We start from the raw sequence: 19,049 nt of genomic DNA on the forward strand, positions 1-19,049 counted from the left end.
GCCATGACAATGGGTAAATGAGGTGAACACCACACAGATGCAGCACATCCTCAGCTCTGAATTAAATCAGATTCTTAAATCAAGCAAATTCTCAAATCCTTGTTTCTCTCTTTACCAGCACAAGACAGACAAGAGGAATGTGGCTTTCAATATGCAGAGCCTGGAAAAATCTCCTGTAGCATCCTTGGGGGATGTCTCCCTCTTCCTCCTGAGCTACCCATAACACACAGATTTTTTTCACAAATACTAAAAAAGGGCCAAGAGGATGCCAAGGGATGAAAAATGCAGATGGCACAAGCAAAGCTCCCCCAGTGCCATGACACAGAGGGTGGAGAGCTGGTCCAGCTGAGGGGATGTGCTCAGCCCCAGCAGCAGGAGCAGCTCTGGATGTGCTGTTAACGCTCCCACCCACCAATAAAACCATCTGAAACCCCCAAACCCTAAAAATAAACCCATCCTCCAGCCAAACATCCCCTTTTGAACGCATGCAGGAGTGGGCTGATGCAAAACCACATTTCCAGCGTGCAGCGTTGAGCCTGATCTCTGCTCAGCTTCAGCATCTCTGCAGCTTCAGCCTCTCCCTGTCCCCCACTGCTGTGACATCCAAACACCTGTCACAGCAGAACAGCATCAAAGCCAGCTGTCCTTGTGCACTCCACATCATCCAACCTTCTAATCAGCACTAAAAGTTGCCCTGAGGGACTCTTTTGTTTGTTTTTGTGGGGGTGATGCAACATTGCTGAGCTGGAGGTGCATCAGTGTTTACTGTCTTTATGAGAGCAGGAATTATCAAAGAATATCCTTTTTAGTGAGATTTTCCCTCTTCCTCCAGATCACAGATGAATAAAATGGACTATTTATTGCTTCAACTAAGAGGCAGAACTGTTTTTTTTTTAAAGGCTGCTATGAACCAGTCAAGCAGAGAAAACAAATGGGAACATCCAACAATGCAAAATAAAGCACAATTCAATTATTGTTACAGGGCTTTTCCCTAAAAAGAACCACCCCACCACCCCTTCCTGTTTCATCCAAGGGAACTGGGGGTGGGTACTGCCAGTGGGAAAAGGAATTTCATGCTTAGGGAAGGAAGCAATAAATTCCACAGGGTGCTGGATGGGGATAGAGGGTCACTTCCCAGCCTTCTTCCTTGCCCCAGGAATGAATGAACCACCACAGGCTTAGAACTCGCAGTATTCCACGGAAAGCAATGCCAGTTCCTGCAATTATTGATCAAAGAACATTCCAGGCTGTCCCACAAACCCATAAAACCCTACAGCATAGAGGAGGATAATCCCTCCCTGTGAGAAATGGATTTGTAGGGAATTCTCCAAGCCTGACAGAAGGCTCACACATTTGTATGCAAACCTTGAGATAAGAAATGCTGATTTAGAAATGCCATGGAACAGGACGGACATTGCTGAGAGAGAAATGGAACCAGAAACAAGTTTCAAAGGATGGCCTTGCAAATAAGACTGGGGACTTTGGAGAAATAAAACTATGAAAGATGCATTGGAGGAGGAGCCACGAGGGGTAATTTTAGATTATTAACTTTAAGGCATTTACAGCTAAATGCTAAAGCTGACAGGCCAAGAAACACTTCTAATTAAGAAACTGTTGGCTTCTGATTGTGGTGGTGTGAATTATGACATCTGTATTGTCTCACCCTTCACATGAGACTGAAAATGGAATGAAAGTTTTTCAAACACCTCTCAGCTGCCCCATCCCTGGGTCAGTGAAGGGTTTCATCCAACACCTCCCCACCTGAGCAGGGCAGAGCAGGCTGGCACTGCTGGCACATCCTGACAAGTGCCCAGCAGAGAATCCCGACAGCAGAGCCATCCCTGTGTCCCACAGAGGCAAAGCCACATTTCCCTGTGCACCTTCCCACAAGTTTTGGATGCTGCTGGAGCTCAGCTGCACACCTGTGATGCTGAATGCCTTTAAAGGAGCTCCAGGGCTGCAAAAAGCACCAGCAGCCCCTGGCTGGCTGAGCTGAGGATGCCTTCCTAAGGTGAATATTCCATTTTCCACACAAGAAGGCACCAAGTGCATCCTGCACTCCCATCTCCTCCTCGGGGGAGATGCAGAACAGGAGGAAAGCTTTATTCAAAACATTTAGGAGATGAATTACAGCACTCTTGTGGTCTGAGCCTTGCCAGAGCAGCATTATTGACCTCCTAAGTGGAAATGTTTCACTCACTGAAGCAAATACTCCTCCCTTGATGCTGCCTGGGCTGTAATTATTCCAGGTAGAGCTGCCAGAAATGATTCAGAGAGAAAACATCAGTTTCCCATGGGAATTTCAAGTAACCATAAAGGAATAATCCATTATAAGAAGAGCAAATTTCTGAATCCTCCTCTAACATTCTGACCTTGCCTGCTCTGACACAGCCTAGATGTAATCTCTCAGTTTTAGGAAAACCCACTAAAACTTAACTGGAAAACAGGGAAATACTTCAGCTTTCAGCCCACAAAATTTTAGCTGCAATAATTGTGGCAGGTTTCTGCCAATATTCAAATATTTCAGCCCAATTTCCACCTCGTGGGAGGCAAAGGTTGCTGCTGGTGTGGCCCCACAGCAAACAGAACCCAGTGCTGTAAGCAGCTGACAAAAATCAGTGCCTGGAACATTATTTGAACAGCATGGTAAACAGAGGATGTGTTTAAAAGAAAAAAAGAAAAAAAAATATTTTTTTCCTTCCCTTTACACGTATTTTGCACTTTGAATTGTCTTGAGGTGAACTGCTCCACTTCAGAGAGATTTGCCCATGCAGGAGATTCTTCCTCAGGCAACTGCAAATCACACACTTCTCCAAAATTCCCAACTTCCCCGAGTGATCAGCCCCCAAATCAGCCAGCATTACACTGAACATTTTGAAAACACCACCATTGTCCATTTCTTACTCTTTTCATTCTCTCTGACTCTTCCAGTGCCATTAAATAAAGTCTTATCAAGCCATTAGAAGTGTAGATTCATCAGCTACCACCACTGCAAAGCTTCAAGATTTAATTTTGCATATCCTCACATCAAAAATATCAACAGAATTTTGGTGTACTGGCTGAATTAAGCTCATATTGAATTAAAACCTGCTGGGTTTTAGCACTTTCTCCACTACTCCTGTGAGCATTTCCCTACAGAAATAAGGCTCAGCAGGGTTTTCCCCCTTTCCTGACACAAATTTCACAGCTCAATGCACCATCAAGTATTGTTCCTTACCTGCAAGCCAGAAATAAATACTTTTGTGCTCTTTAATAACACAACCAGGATCAAATACCTCTGCTCAAGGCTTACAGCTACTAACTTTATTACTAAGGTTAGCATTCATCCTGAAATTCACACAAATATAGTTGCTGTTAGATGAAAACAGAGCAGAAAACCAGCAAAACACACGGAAAATCAATATTTTTGACCCATCACCACATGGACAGTGCCTCGCAGCAGAGAAGCTGTGGCTGCCCCATCCCTGGAAGTGTCCAAGGCCAGGCTGGGCAGGGCTTGGAGCAGTGGAAATAGGATGGGCTTTAATGTCCCTTCCAACCCAAAGCAGTCAGGAATTCCATGAGATTCCCCTGCAAAGCCACAAGGCCTCAATGGCACTTTTCTTCCTTTCTCCTGGTGCAGCCAGGAATTTTGTTTCATCTAAAATTTTGTACAATGGCATCACTGGCGCAGGGGAGGGAGGCAGAGAGGAGCAGATGCTGCTTTTGTGGCTTAAATACCAACAGCAGATAAATGAAGGCATTTTACTGATAAATCAGTTTGAGATGAAATCAAAAAATCAGATATGGGGCAGCTGCCACTGGTGAAACGAATCAATCAAAAAAAAAAGCCTGTGGGAGGTGAAATCATTTCCAGGGCCCAAACCTCACGTGCTCCCAGAGTATATTTAACTGTATTACATAAACAGAATAAAGCAGGTGATTAATAGGCCTTTGCTCAGGGATTAATATCTTGTCATTCCAGCATGAGAGGAGGCACAGGCACATCCTGAAACACAAGGGAGGAAATGCTAAAAATAACCAGCCAGGCTCAGTCCCCACCGAGCATTTTATCTCTGCAATCAACACTTGGCCTTTACAAATGCCAGCCCATTGATCTGTTTTGCCCAAACTGAATTTTACATTCCATTTTACACTGGTTGTGTTCTGGCACTGAGTTGTTTCTTTCCCTTTCAGCAATATTTGAGTGGTTCTCACTCTGTTTTTCCATCTATTCCTTCGCCTTGTTAAAGGATGTAGGTCTAAAGGAAGCACCAGCAATTTATTAATATTCAGGAGCTTTGTGCAAACTCTTCATTCCAGCATTCTGGTTTCCTAAAAAATGGACATCAACCTCAGAATAAATGATTTAAATAAATGATCTTCCACCTAAAGGTGGAAGAAGTTAGAGAGAAGCTACATATCTTAAATTTTGGGTTCATTATGTGTGAGTATGGCAGGAGCCAAAAGCTGCAGTGGACACAAAAACTGCACTGAGCTGGCCTTGAACCTTCAATTTAACTCAAATTTCACCCCCCCTGTGATGACCACAGGCACAGAAAAGCAAACCTGCTCCAAAAACATAACACTGATCTGCACAAAATCCAAACTGGCTTTGTCACTGAGAGCTGTGAACCAAAAAGGGCTTTTTGTCAGCAGTGAGTAACAAAATTAATTAAACAGAAAGTGGCAGTGATCACCCAGGAGCAAAGACACAGCACAGTGTTTTTCATTAATCAGCTCCGTGCTAGCTGCAGGACTAAACCATGAAATGAACTTGGATTGCACAATGGTCAATATTTGCTTTAAAACACTGAAATGCAAACAGCACCTTTAGGAAACACCACCATAAACCACAAGTAACCAGCTGGCACAGGCTGCCAGCACCAGAAGCTGTGGCACACCACAGGGTGCTGGGTTTGCCTGGGATTCCCTTCATTTCCTTCACTGCTCTGGTTTTGTGACCAAAGCAGTGCTGACAGCACACGGGGCTTTGACAATCCAAAGCCTTTTCTGGTTTTCCCACTGAGGCTGAGGCACAGGAATTTGGGAGGGAGCACCCCGAGTGACCACAGGTGCAAAAAAATGGGGGAAGAAATAGGAAAGGGGAATGTTTGGAGTCTCTTTGCCTCCTCAAGAAATCCTTACACCTGAGGAATTCCCTAATTTCACCTTTCCAGTCCTGTTCCCTGTCCCACTGGAGCTGCCTGCCAGGGTTAAGCCACCCCACACAGAAAGGTGGAATATCTCCTGCCAGCTCAGGGATGCTCAAAATTCACATTTCTACATCAACATCAATCAAACCTTACAAAAGCACAAGTTCCCTCTACCAGCTCCTACTCCACAGGAAAACTTCAGGCTTCAAATTGCTGAGATCAGTGCTCGTGTGCCCAGTGGAGAATTAAAAGTGATTACAAGTGAAAGTTCACACTGGGCACCTCGTGGATCTCTCTTATTACATCCCATGAGATAATTGCTCATGAGCCCGATGAAATTTCCTTCTGGCTTTTGATGAACTGTGTTCTTTCCAGGAGGGAGAAAAAACAGCTCCAGCCATTTGCTTTAATTGGAGCTGACAGTTTGCAGATTTGAGCCTAGAGCCTTGAAAAAGCTCAGCAGCTGATGAGAATCCACTTTTTCCTCAATAGCAGATCTCAGAGTTAAACTCACATTGCTTTACAATAAAAACAAATACTCCCTGCCCACACACACAACCACTAGGTAATGTTCAAGGGGGAAAAAAAAAGCAATTATTTGCTCAGTTTGAATGAAGGTCTTTGCATGGAAAAAAAATGGGAGAATGGTATTTAAACCTTTCCATGGAAAAGAAACAAAAACTCAATATTATTGCATTGAGTGATTCTTCTCCATTTCCTGCCAGGAATCACCATCACTTTTCTGGCCCTTGGCACTAAGAGGTCAACAATCAACCACCTGCATCCCCCTTTTCTGTGCCCAGAAAAGTGACAAAGCCACAATATTTTTTAAAAAAATGTTTAATAAAGTCAAATACAACCCACCCAGGGCAGCTGGAAAATCTCCACTGCACTAAGAACAAGCTTCAGATCCATCAGGAAGGGTTTCAGTGTACTTTATCATGCCTTGTGGAAAAGGATGGACTAGGTGGCCTCAGCAAAATCCCTTCCAGAACTATTTTCAATCATCTAGAAATAGAGGATCAGACAGAAGCATATTCCAACAGTGAGAAATCTGTCTTGGCAGTGGATTTCAACTGTGCTCTTCCTTGACATTGCTCTAATATATTTCTCAGAGGCAAGACCATCTGGCCCAGAGCTGATGGTGTGGAGCCCTGGTAAAGCTCAGGTCTGCATCTCTCTCACACCAGCTATCAACTCCTATTTACCACTAAAATCTGAGTTCAAGCACTTAAAAGTTCATAAAACCCCAATCTAATGACATGATTGCCTTGCCTGTCCATAAAGTCAGTAAATGTCCCCAAAGGTCATTCAAAAATCAAAATCCTGATTTATGGCAGGAGTGAAAAAAAATCAAGAGAATTAAGAGATGGTTGGTGTCCTGAGAGGTGGTTGAACGGTGGGGCTGAGGAAGCACAGAGCTGTGGCTCACAGGTGTTCAGACTCTGGGACCCTCAGCACTGGTGGCACAAAGGGATTAACAAATCCTCTGAGTTAGGAACACAATTTTTCCTCCTCCTCCTCTAATTTTTCCAAATGAAAAGCAGCTCCTTCAGTGTGGCATGAGGGAGCTGGAGCATAAAACCTGCTGGATCCCTGATGAGCCTTGATAGCAACTTGAGATTCCCCTTCAGGCTCCCAGAACGGTCAGCACTGCACTCCTGCCTGCTTTCAGCCTGCAATTTGCCCTTTCTGTGCTCTGGAAGCACAGCAATCAGAAGAAAGCACAGATCAGAAGGTTTAAATCTAATCTCTCCTGACATGCCTTTGGCCAGGCAGGCTTGTGGGAGCAGAACAAATGAGGAGGAGCTCTTGCCTTCCTTACTCAACCCAGGTTTGAGGGGCAGCACGTCCATCAGTTCACCTCCAGGTCTGTGCATTTTACAAGTCCAGATGTTTTCTTTGGGTACTCTGGAGAATCCAAGAGCGCTCTGCAGATGGGAAATGGAGCCTGAGGTACACGTGGGATTGGTGGCAGAGCCAGGAACAAAGCTCACAATCCCAACTCCAAGTTCTGCTCTCCACGGCCTGGTCACAGGAAAAGAATGAAGTTTCAACCCCTGATCCAGCATGCATCCCTAATTCCCTTGGGATTTCATCAGGGAATGTGGCTCAAGGTCTAAGATCAATCAACAGAATATCCTGCCAGCACATCAGTGGAACTACACTGATTCCATATTCCACAGACTTTTTCTGTGTTCTTGGAAATTTCAAGCACTAGTACACAGGGAAAAGAATTATTTAAATTCTGCAAGTCTCCCAAGAAACAACAGACTCCACTTTCTCTTTGTTTAAGGAGAATTCAATGATCTCTCTCCCATCAGAGCTTCCAGGGAGTGTATGGAAAGGTGAGAGAGCACTGTATTACAATTCTGGCCACTCCAAAAACACCCTTGACAAGCCATGAATTAGAATTCCTGAAAAATAACCAGAACTCAAAGAGGACTCTCCATTCTATCCCTGGAAAACAGCAACTGAAGGGAAAGGGCAGGATCAGAGCTGCTGTGAGTGGCACAGTCACGTTCAGCACAGCCCTGAATCCTGCCTGAGCCCAGGAGCACTTCTGGAGCAGAGATGATGAGCAAGGCAAGCAGATTTGATGGGAACAGGCAGGGACAACACGACCTCAGAGAGCTGAACTAGGTTGGAGAAAGCCTTCAACTCCAGAGAAACCACCAGGACCAGCCTCTGTGAGCAGCAAAATCAAACCTGCACAAACACAAGGCAGGAGATGAGCTCGTTTCTGAGGCAGCAGCCACAGCTCAGAGCATTCTGTGCTCCTGGAGCCACCCACTTCTACATCAAGGCAGCTGAAAAAGCCATGGACATCCCTCTTCCCAAGAAAAAGGGAAGGAGACAACTGCAACCACCACACTTACAGTACTCCCACAGTTTTTTGCAATTTCCCAGACATTTGACAAAGTTTTAGTGGAAAAGGCATCCCAGTCCTTCCAAACAATCCCAGCAGTGCCCATTGCAGACCAAAGCAGGAGAATAACAGATTCTTCGTACACGGATTTGGCACAGGATTTTCACAGCCACAGAGATCCAAACACGCACCCAAAATAAATGTCAAAACATATGATGCTCTACAGCAAAATCAGAATAAGCAGAGAATTGTGCTGAGCCAAGTATCACACAAATGTGAAGCTCCTTCTCATGGCAGTGACTCACAGAGCTGTGCAAAGAGGAAAGCATAGGAAACACATTCACCTTTGTGAAGCCTAAAAAGGAAATAACTCTTCAATAAAACAGAGCCTGTGGTGATGCTGTTAAATGACAGTCTGTTAATAATGCTGCAGGCAGCCTGAAGGAACTCCTGCCCTTCCACCACAGAATTAAATCAGTCTGAAAAACAGGCATGAGGTACTGAGGATACACCAGTGGAAGAGCTGGGACTACAGAGAGTTACCTGATACCCAACTACTGCCCTGTAAGTTAAAAAAGAACTTTTTAAAGGAACCAACATGTGCCCAAAAGATGTCACCTGCTCCAGACACAAACCTAGACACTGACAACTCAGAGAAGAAAGCAAAGCTCAAAACAGGGCAAGAACCTCTTCAGCTCTTCCAAGGCTGTGGAAGCTTCCCCTTTCTCATCTCCATTATCTACTTGTCACACAGCATCATTCCCACCATAAAAATGTGGGATGTGGTTTATTTACAGGAGCTGCATCCCTTGACAATTCACTCCTCCAGATCCTGAAACCATGAATGAAAAATTCAACAGGTAATCAAGCACAGAGGAAGGTCCTAGAAGGATGAACAACTGCATCATTCTTCACAGCAAGCAGTTTCAGGAAACCAAGGAGTTGCTAAACAGAGGAGAAATAAAAACGGTATCTCATTTGAGCAAATACACTCCTCCTATAGCAACAGAGAAGTGCAGAGGATGTCATGAGGCTCTTAGCCAAAAAGAGAGAAGGTTCAGCAGTAAAGCCAAGCTCAAGTGACCTCCATGAAGGTGAGCCAGGGCTCACTTGCTTCTCAGTGAGGCAGAAATCAGAATTTGTGACATTCAGAAAGTAATTCTGCAGCTGAGCATGGGCAGTGACATGAGAGCAAACACCTTCAGTGCCTCCAGTGCAGCTGCACCAACTTCTCTGGGTTTATTCTGCGTTTCGTCTGGCCCTTTCTGCCTCATTCAGTCAGACTGGAAATTCAGAAACGCGGCAGAGAAAAAGCCACACGTGCCTCGGCTCCGAGCTTCCTTCCTCACACACTCCAGGGAAAATGAAATTCCCGGCAGGAATCACCGCCCCAGCTCAGCCAGCCAGGCCTTACCTGCAGGACCTGTCGGGGAACAGGACGGCTGCTCACACCCTCCAGGGCGGCCGGGAAAACACCGACCGAGCTGGAGCAGCAGCAGCGCCCGGGTGCGGCCTCAATCCCGGCTAAAGGGGCCAGAGCCACCCGGGCTAAAGGGGCCAGAGCCACCCGGGCTAAAGGGGCCAAAATCACCCGGGCTAAAGGGGCCAGAGCCACCCGGGCTAAAGGGGCCAGAGCCACCCGGGCTAAAGGGGCCAGAGCCACCCGGGCTAAAGGGGCCAAAATCACCCGGGCTAAAGGGGCCAGAGCCACCCGGGCTAAAGGGGCCAGAGCCACCCGGGCTAAAGGGGCCAAAATCACCCGGGCTAAAGGGGCCAGAACCACCCGGGCTAAAGGGGCCAGAACCACCCGGGCTAAAGGGGCCAGAGCCACCCGGGCTAAAGGTGCCGGAACCACCCGGGCTAAAGGGGCCAGAGCCACCCGGGCTAAAGGGGCCAGAACCACCCGGGCTAAAGGGGCCAGAACCACCCGGGCTAAAGGTGCCGGAACCACCCGGGCTAAAGGGGCCAGAACCACCCGGGCTAAAGCGATCAGAAATACCCGGGCTAAAGGTGCCAGAACCACCCGGGCTAAAGGGGCCAAAATCACCCGGGCTAAAGCGATCAGAAATACCCGGGCTAAAGGGGCCAGAGCCACCCGGGCTAAAAGGGCCAGAACCACCTGGGCTAAAGGGGCCAGAACCACCCAGGCTAAAGCGATCAGAATCCCCAGGCTAAAGCAGCCTCAATCCTGGCTAAAGGTGATGGAACCAGCCCGGCTAAAGGTGCCAGAACCACCTCGGCTGAAGGGGCCTCAATCCTGGCTAAAGATGATGGAACCAGCCCGGCTAAAGGTGCCAGAACCACCCGGGCTAAAGCGATCAGAAACACCCGGGCTAAAGGGGCCGAAATCACCCGGGCTAAAGGGGCCAGAGCCACCCGGGCTAAAGCAGCCTCAATCCTGGCTAAAGGTGATGGAACCAGCCCGGCTAGAGGTGCCAGAACCACCCCAGCTGAAGGGGTCTCAATACAGGCTAAAGCTGCCACAACCACCCGGGCTAAAGCAGCCTAAATCCTGGCTAAAGGTGCAAGAACCACCCGGGCTAAAGCGGCCTCAATCCCGGCTAAACGTGCCGGAACCACGCCGGTAAAGTGGCCTCAACCCCGGCTAAAGCTGCCAGAACCACCCGGGCCAAAGGGGCCAGAACCACCCGGGCTAGAGGGGCCAGAACCACCCCGGTATAGGGGCCTCAATCCCGGCTAAAGCTGACAGAACCACCCGGGCCAAAGGGGCCAGAACCACCCCGGCTAAAGCGACCCCAATCCCGGCTAAAGGGGCCAGAACCACCCCGGCTAAAGCTTCCAGAACCACCCGAGCCGCTTCCAGCTGCCCCATCCCGAGGGGAACGATCCCTGAGGGGAAAAGCCAGGCACGTACCTCAGCGCCAAGGCAGAGCCGAGGATCCCCAGAGCCACAAGCCCGGCGCTGCGCTCGCCGCCGTCCCTCCTCCATCCCCACAGCCGCGCCCGGGCGGGCGGAGAACGCGGGCGAAGCTGGGCAGCGGGGCTGGGATCCGCCCTTATGCCGGTACCTCCCGGTGTGCCTGTGGCAAAGCCCCTCTCCAAGCCCTGAGCCGGGCCGTGTCCCCGGAGCCGGGCCGTGTCCCCGCGGCCGCCGCGTCCCCGCGGTGCCGCTGCCGCAGCCGCAGCTCGGCCCCGGGGCCGCCCCGCCTGCGCTCCCGCGGGCAGCCGGGAGCCGTAGTTCCGCTCCGGGCGCTCCGACTACAACTCCCGGGAGGCCGCGGGGGAGCCCAAGGGGAGCCCGCCTGGACCCCCAGGCCCGTCTCGGCTCGGGGGTGAGGGGAAAGGTTCGGGGCAGTGCCCGGTTTGGCCGGGCGGAGCGGCCGCGCAGGCCGCGGGAGGGATGAGGGAGGGATGCTCGTGGCTTGCGTGTTTGGGATGTTTAGGATCACTCAGTCCAACAAGTCCTCGGTTTAGGGGGATTGGATGTTAAATGAGTTGGGTATTAGGGGGAAATTCTGCCCTTTGAAGGGGGTGAGGCACTGGGAGAGGTGTAGATCAGCCATCCCTGGAAGTCTCGGAGCAAGCTGGGATAGTGGAAGGTGTCCCTGCTTTGAAATCCTCCTCCTGTCCCAGCCTTCTGCCTGGAATGAGATCGCGGGTGGCTGAAGTGCCACCACAGGTGAATCTGAACGCCTGAATCGTGGAGTGGGTTGGGTTGGGTTGGGTTGGGTTGGGTTGGGTTGGAGGCGACCTTAAAGATCCCCCAGCTCCAACCCCCTGTTGTGGACAGGGACACCTTCCACTAGGCCAGGTTGCTCCATCCAGCCTGGCCTTGAACCTTAAAGCATAGGACTGCTGCTTTTATAATTACCTTCAGAGGCAATTCAGGAGTTTTTGTCGTGTCTGTGACGATAACAGTGATGACAGTGCTCATGTGACTCTCTCCTGTCAGGTGCAGGACGCACAAACTCCGCTGAATTTTGCCCCCGCTGAGCTCAGAGACACCTTGAAAACTCTGGTTAAGCGAGGTAAAACCTTGCCAGCATTAATGCCCTGCACTCGTATGGAATATGAGCCGGATAGAACATGAGGAGTATGGCAGCAAGGTCACAAAAAACATCCCTCGTGCCACCCCAGCACCACCAGAGCCCTGAAGTGATGCAGAGGGAAGAAGAGCATCGGGCAGCAGCATCGCCTGGGGCTCGTGGAGACGGAGGAGAGCAAATTTCGGAGACAGTGTCAGGGCACAGCAGCTGTTACCCTGAGTTTGGTGGCTACAGGCTACAAAGGACCTGTCCAAAAACAAGCTCGTCACTGCCACTCGATAAAAACACGAGGACTCGGTGTCCCTTGCCCTCTGTGTTGCGTAAAAAGTGATGCTGGCCAGGCCAGCTAAACACACAGACTGGAAAAATGTGAATTTGTGAGCTCGGAGTGAGGGGATTGATCTGCCTTGGTCCCTACACTGCTGCATTTCATGCATTTCATGCATTTCATGCATTTCATGGCCAGAGGGTGAAAAGCGAGCGCTAGGGAATATTTTGGGATGTGCTCAGTGGGTCTGAGCATGCTCTGGTGTTCCCTCCCTCAGCTTGATTTTTGCCAGGCAGATTTATGTTAATGTAAAGGTAAAAATGAATTTGTGTTAATGTAAAGGTAAAAATTGTTTATGTTGATGTAAATGTAAAAATGAATTTGTGTTAATGTAAAGGTAAAAATTGTTTATGTTAATGTAAACGTAAAAATGAATTTGTGTTAGTGTAAAGGTAAAAATTATTTATGTAAATGTAAAGATGAATTTGTGTTAATGTAAGTGTAAAGATTATTTGTGTTAATGTAAATGTAAAAATGAATTTGTGTTAGTGTAAATGTGAAAATTATTTATGTTAATATAAATGTAAAAATGAATTTGTGTTAATGTAAGTGTAAAAATTAGTTATGTTAATGTAAATATAAAAATGAATGCAGGTGAGGGCAGTTGTGAAGATCCATTCATAGAGTTTTGGGCTCACTCAATAAATACTGAGATAATTCAGGACTTATTTTTGCCAGTGCTTGTTCTAAGCTTGCACATCCAGGCTCTGAGTTATGTCGGGTTGGGGGTTTTTTCCTAAGCTAATTTCTCTTAAAAAAAAAAAAATAAAAACGAAATATTTTAAAACTTAGAATTCAAGCTAATCTCTGTTTAAAAAATAAAAATCAAAACCGAAATATTTTTAAATTGAAAGTAATTAAAATTCAACCTAATTGCTGTTAAAAAAAAAAAATTAAAACCGAAATCTTTTAAAATTGAAGGTAATTAAAATTCAAGCTAATCTCTGTTTAAAAAATAAAAATTAAAACCGAAATCTTTTTAAATTGAAAGTAATTAAAATTCAAGCTAATCGCTGTTAAAAAAATAAAAATTAAAACCTAAATCTTTTAAAATTGAAATTAATTAAAATTCAAGCTAAAAACAACATTAAAAATTAAAATTAATTGTTTAAAATTAAAAAAAAAAAATCAAGCTACTCTCTCTTTTAAAAAATAAAATTGACTGATTGCAAAGTTACCTTCTCAGGCATCATCAGCCCAAAAAAATCACTGGGTCAAAACGCAGCAATGAAAACTCAGCTTGAACATTAAGGAAAATTTGGGCATTGCAGCGTTTGCTGCTGGCGTTGCCCAGCACTGAATACTGGGGAGAAAGCTCTGCCCTTATCCCGTTTTTCCGAGGGTAACAGCAGGAATATTTCTTTACCCACTGGATGCCGCTGTTCACAGAAATATTCACGGGCTTCCTTCAGCACCTTCTGGCAGCCAGCCTATGTGGATTTATCTTATTTTTTTTTTCTTTGTGGGAGGGAAAAAATCGGTTTTTTTTCTCCCCCCCCTCAAAGAAATCTCCTTAATATTTTGCACCTTCCAGACCTGGCCCAACTTGGGCCACTTGATCCCTTTGTGATGTTCTTTGGAGGTGAATGTTTCGTCAGATCAAAATGTATTGGTGGGATAAAAATATATTTTAGCCTATATAATTATAAATATATATTTCTATTCAGGCTGTCCAAAATGTGTTTTCGGGATCTGTAGAGGTATAAAATATCTCTATAAAATATATTTTTTAAAAATATATATCTCTACATATATCTATCTATATATATAGAGATATGTAAAAATAAAATATAAAAATACAAAGATATAATATATAAATATATAATAGGTACATAAGTAAATATATAATAGTACAATATATATAATATATATATTAGAATATATAATTATAATATATATTTATGTATTCTATATTATAAATATAATAGTACAATATATATAATATATATTAAAATATATAATTATATATTTAGAATATATATAATATATAATAGTACAATAATCATATATAATAGATAATAATATAGAATATAGAGTATAGAATATGATATTGTATATTATATAAAAATAATGAGTGCATAAAATAAAAATAATTATATGGATAATTTATATAGTCTAAAATTATAAATACATGAAATATATAAACGTATATATTCTAAAATATTAAAAAAATATAAAATATAAAATAATCCCCCCAAGTGCATGTCCTGCAGTGCTGTTTTGCATGCTTAATACAGGAAAAAAAAAAAATTGTTTTGGAGAATCCTGTCCTTAAAAGCAGAGCCTGGAAGAGGCAGCAGGAGCCACTGGTGTCACCTGCAGAGGCAGTGACCTGGATAAAGCAGCAAGGATGAGTGTGCTCCCACTTTTCAGGGAAAAACCGATGGTATTTATAGCTCAGCTCAGCCTCAGAACAAAGCAAAGCGTCCTACATCCCTCCAGTGCCCAGCCTGGGGAATTCACTTTGAGGAAATTCGGTTCCACCTTTTATTTTCTCCTCTGAAGAAAACGGAACCACAGCTTAATAGAATCCCAGCCCAAGGGGGGATTCCTCTTTGTTCCCTCCCTCCTGGCACTGAAAAAACAGCTGGGAAATGTAGCAAAAAGAATAATTAAGGGTGGCAGGACCAGGCAGGGGACAGACCCTGATCCTGCGCCAGTTCTGCTCTTTGAGGGGGATTTGGAGTCCCCTCCTCTTCCTCCCGTGGCTGCTCCACACAGTATCTAGGGCAGGATGCCTCCAGTGCTCAGCATCACTGAAAAATTAGGAAAACTGGATCAGTCTTCTGGCCTCTGCTGAGTGCCAGGTGGAAAACTGGCTGAATTCTGGGATGGCTGCGCCTAAAACCCAAGGTTGTGTGGAGGAGGAGTCAAATAGAGAAAAGAAACTCATAACAAACTGCTAAATATCAGTTTAGCAATTTATTTTTTTTATTAGCAATTTTTTTATCAATAATTTTTTTCTCCCTTGCACTCTGCCCACTTCCTCAGGAAAAAAAAAAAAAAAAAAAAGAAAAAATAATTTTAAAAAAAAGGCAAATTCCCGTTCAATTATTTAATTATTTCACGTGTTTCAGTGTTTCTGACTTTGGGGTTAGAGGGTTTCAAAATCAGAAATGACTTCTCAGCCTTCCCTCCCTCCCTAATAAGGTTTATTTGTTGTGCACAGCATATGGGATCCTGCAAGGGAAGCCTGTCCACGCTGCTATAATTAGCTGCTGGTGGTGACAGCAGGCATCTTGGCTTCTTTATTATTTTAAAATTCTCAGCACTGTGTGATGGGATGGGTTTCTACCACCCCGGAATGCTAAAGGCTGGGAGAGCAGAGCAGAGCCTTGAAAATCCCAAAGTGATCCTGAAATCAGTGGGATTACCCCAGCCCTGAACCTGAAACCAATCCTCTTTCTTTTTTTTTTTTTTTTTTTCCTGCTTTTTTTTTTTTTTATTTAAGCAACCCACTCATGTACCCCAGTCGAGACCTGTGTGGCTGTAAATGAATATTTGGCTTTTTTTATTCCTGGGAAATTGGGTCTTTGTGCCTCCCTGTCTGTGATGCACACACAGGATTTTATGAATCCTGCTGTAAATCTTGTCAGATCTTGTCCTAAATCAGAGTTAATTTTTAAAAGTGAAACTGCACACAGCAACTACTCATAAGGATTTTATGAATAGTCTTCCTGCTATAAATCTTGTCAGGTCCTGCCTCAAATCAGAGTTAATTTTTAAAAGTGAAACTGCACACAGCAACCCCACACAAGGATTTTATGAATAGTGCTCGTGCTGTAATTCTTGTCAGGTCCTGCCTTAAATCAGAGTTAATTTTCAGAAGTGAACCTAACCCAACCCCACCCTTCCAGGCCTTGATGAACCCCTTGCAAGCCCAGGTTTGGTGATTTTTACAGTCACTGGCTTTCACTGAAAACCCAATTCAGGAAATCCTGGTGCTATTGCAGGCCCTGGGAGGGTCACCAGGAGGGACAAGCCATCCTTGCTGCAGGAATGCTGAGGAAGGAGCGCTGCAAGGCTGCTCATTCCCCACTCCCCCCTCCTGTGGTGCCCAGGGAAGGGGATTCGCTGCCATTCCCTCTTTTCTATCCACACAGCAAGACAGGGAATCTGGTGGGAGCAAACTGCAGAGGTGGGTGTGAGGAGGCAGGGAGGACGTGCCCATGGCCAACAGCCAAGGAGCAGGGGAAGAGGGGGTGATTGGCAAAGTTTCAGAGAGAAAAAGCTGGAATTTCAGCATGATTATCCTGTGCTGTTGATGTCTCAGGTTCAGCTTTTCTATTTTTCACATTCTGTGCTGATGTCTCAGGTTCAGCTTTTCTATTTTTCACATTCTCTGCTGCTTTAGTGTGTGGCTCTGAGCTTCACATGAGGGGATGCTGAGCTCTGTGCACAGAGCAGGGAGACAAAACAATTCCTGCTCCAGCTGGGCACCAAGGACAAATGATCCAAAGCTCAGGCCCAGGAGCACAAACAGCGTGGGCTGGAGAGAGAAAAACAAGCAGGATGGGAGTGCCTGGGCTGAAGCTGGAATGGGACAATCAACTCCAAGGTGCAAATGGAGCAGAGCTGATCATTTTGTGACCAATCATCCATTTCTTGGGACCATTTGGGTTCATCTTGGGTGCAGCCCTGGCTGGGCTCTGGTGCTGCCCAAGGTGGATCCATGAGAGATCCTTTAATAAATCCCTGCTTTATTCTTTAGCTCTGTCGATTCTCTCTTCCAGCTCAGCCTTCACAAGGCATCACTGTGCTCCTCAGGGTGTTTCAATGCAGGGCTAAACCTGCACTTACCCATCAATGCATCATCTGCAGAAGAGGGGCTTGAATTACTTTGCCCTAAAGGGGCTTTTTCCTGGTCTAAATGATGTAAGGAGGGCTGGGAGGGCTTCCCACGAGGTTTTTTTATTGAGTGTTATGTAAGAAACAGAGCTGGAGCTCCTTGAGGTTGACTTTGCAGGCAGTGCTGGCTGGAAGGAGTGCTTTTGTGCAGGGGAATTGGCTGCTGTGCCTCCAGCCACGGGATCTGGGAGAGTCACAGGCGCTCCTGCAGATTTTATCTCCCCACGCAGCCCCTGGGATCGCACAGGGAGGCAAATCAACAATGTGCCTCAAGACTTGGGGGTTGCTCAGACAGGAAAATACAGGCAGGTAACAACCCAGTCAATCTATTACTTTTTGTGTTTAGAGATCTTTCTATAATTAGCTCATTGTCAGCTTGATTGTTGGCCACAGAGAGAGTTTTTGACAGGTTAATTTAACAGAACAGGAGCTGGTTTCCATTTCTATGGCTTTGTGTTGTTCTCCTTATCAAAGTCTTGCTACTAAAGACAGCCACTCCTGCCAGCTGGAGATGGATCCCTGGAAGGAGGTGCTGAATCCACCTTAGGAAGATTCCCAGATCCTCTCATCACTTCTGAATTCAGATGTGAACCTCAGACCCCACATCTATCTGGCAAAACCCTTGGGACCATGTTCCCATTATCCATGTGCAGGAAACATGCTGAATGGGATTTTCAGAACCCAAAAGCATGGTTCAGGAAAGTCTATTCTATTTAAAACTAACAGTGATTAAGCAATGTCTAAAATCTCACCCTAAATCTGTCGATGGCTACTGTTAACACACAGTGACAAAGCAGAGATGAATTCAGCTCTTGGCTTGTGGGGGTATTAAAAACCAGACTGGAATCTCCCTGGCTGACACCTTGGGTGTAGAAATGCCAGCTCGAGGTGCTCAGGAATGATCTTTCCAGCTCGGTGTGTCACGGATATCTGCAGAGCATGAAGTCAGACCAAGCAGCCCTGTGTCCAGGTGATGAGGCTGGCTGATCCCACAGCGCGCTTGTGCAGGCATGAAGCTTCCCCTGGAAAAACACTGGAGTGAGATCATGAGGAATTCTCATCTCTCTGCCATCCCGAGGAGCCACAGGGTGCAGCAGAACATCCTGGAGGAGGGACCAGAACAGATCTGCTGCTGAGTGTTCTGTGTCAGCTCCACGCTGCTGCTGCCTTCTCCTCCCACCATCAGCTGCTCAGGCTCCAGCCTGATTAACAACAGTTAAAATGTTCTTTATTTTCCCCACAAATTCCCCCCACAACAACACGCTGACAAATGGCACTTCACCCACAGCAGGGAAAATAATATAATTATTATATCAATTATAATTTCTGGAGGTCTGCACCTCCAGAATCCTGCCTGGTGATGGTGTGAGGAACGCCTGGATGATCCAGGATGGTGGGGCTGAGGCAGACTTTGTGTCTGTCCTAAAAGGGGGGTGATGCTGGAACCCCAAGAGAGGCAGAAACAGCAAATTCAGCAGCATTTCAACAAACCAAAAAATCCCTTTGCTATTGTTTGCTGTTGTTTTCTGGCACACTGCATTTTTATTACCTTTGGAATAAACTGGAATAAACTCTGGAATGTTCCCTGGCTCTAATAAAAAATGCCTGAACTTTGGAAAGGCAGTAAAAGCAAACAGGCAATGGAGTCACGGGCTCTGGGTGTGCTGTGATGCATTTTCTAAGCACAATATGTTCCTCGCTCCTTCTTGTTTGGTTTCATCCCTCTGAAACCAATTTTTATTGCTTTTTGATTAAAAACTAACCCAAATCACAGACTGGTCTAGGACTCAAAGCAAGGGAAATTCCCAGTCCAAGCTGTAAAAGATGAGGTGGAACTAAAAGGCAAAGATGGGTTTTTTTCC

The 19,049-nt window shown here is 45.9% G+C and overlaps 1 protein-coding gene and 1 long non-coding RNA gene across 3 annotated transcripts in view; one reads left to right on the forward strand and one right to left on the reverse strand.

The window, feature by feature from the left end:
• Positions 1 to 11,136, reverse strand: part of MIB2 (MIB E3 ubiquitin protein ligase 2) — a 51,444-nt gene extending 40,308 nt beyond the window's left edge. Inside the window, exon 1 of one of the 2 annotated variants that reach the window (XM_053997650.1) lies at positions 10,880 to 11,136. The gene's annotated coding sequence lies outside the window, so the exon portion shown is untranslated. The remainder of the gene's footprint in view (positions 1 to 10,879) is intronic. The other variant, XM_053997649.1, reaches the window with a different exon arrangement.
• A 104-nt stretch (positions 11,137 to 11,240) lies between these two features.
• On the forward strand, positions 11,241 to 13,003 carry LOC128818393 (uncharacterized). Its single transcript, XR_008440472.1, has 2 exons — positions 11,241 to 11,297; positions 11,918 to 13,003. It is a non-coding gene; the product is annotated as an uncharacterized LOC128818393 (long non-coding RNA).
• Positions 13,004 to 19,049: the final 6,046 nt, after the last annotated feature.

Source organism: Vidua macroura, chromosome 23 (assembly GCF_024509145.1).
Source record: "Vidua macroura isolate BioBank_ID:100142 chromosome 23, ASM2450914v1, whole genome shotgun sequence".
NCBI classification, from domain to species: domain Eukaryota; kingdom Metazoa; phylum Chordata; class Aves; order Passeriformes; family Viduidae; genus Vidua; species Vidua macroura.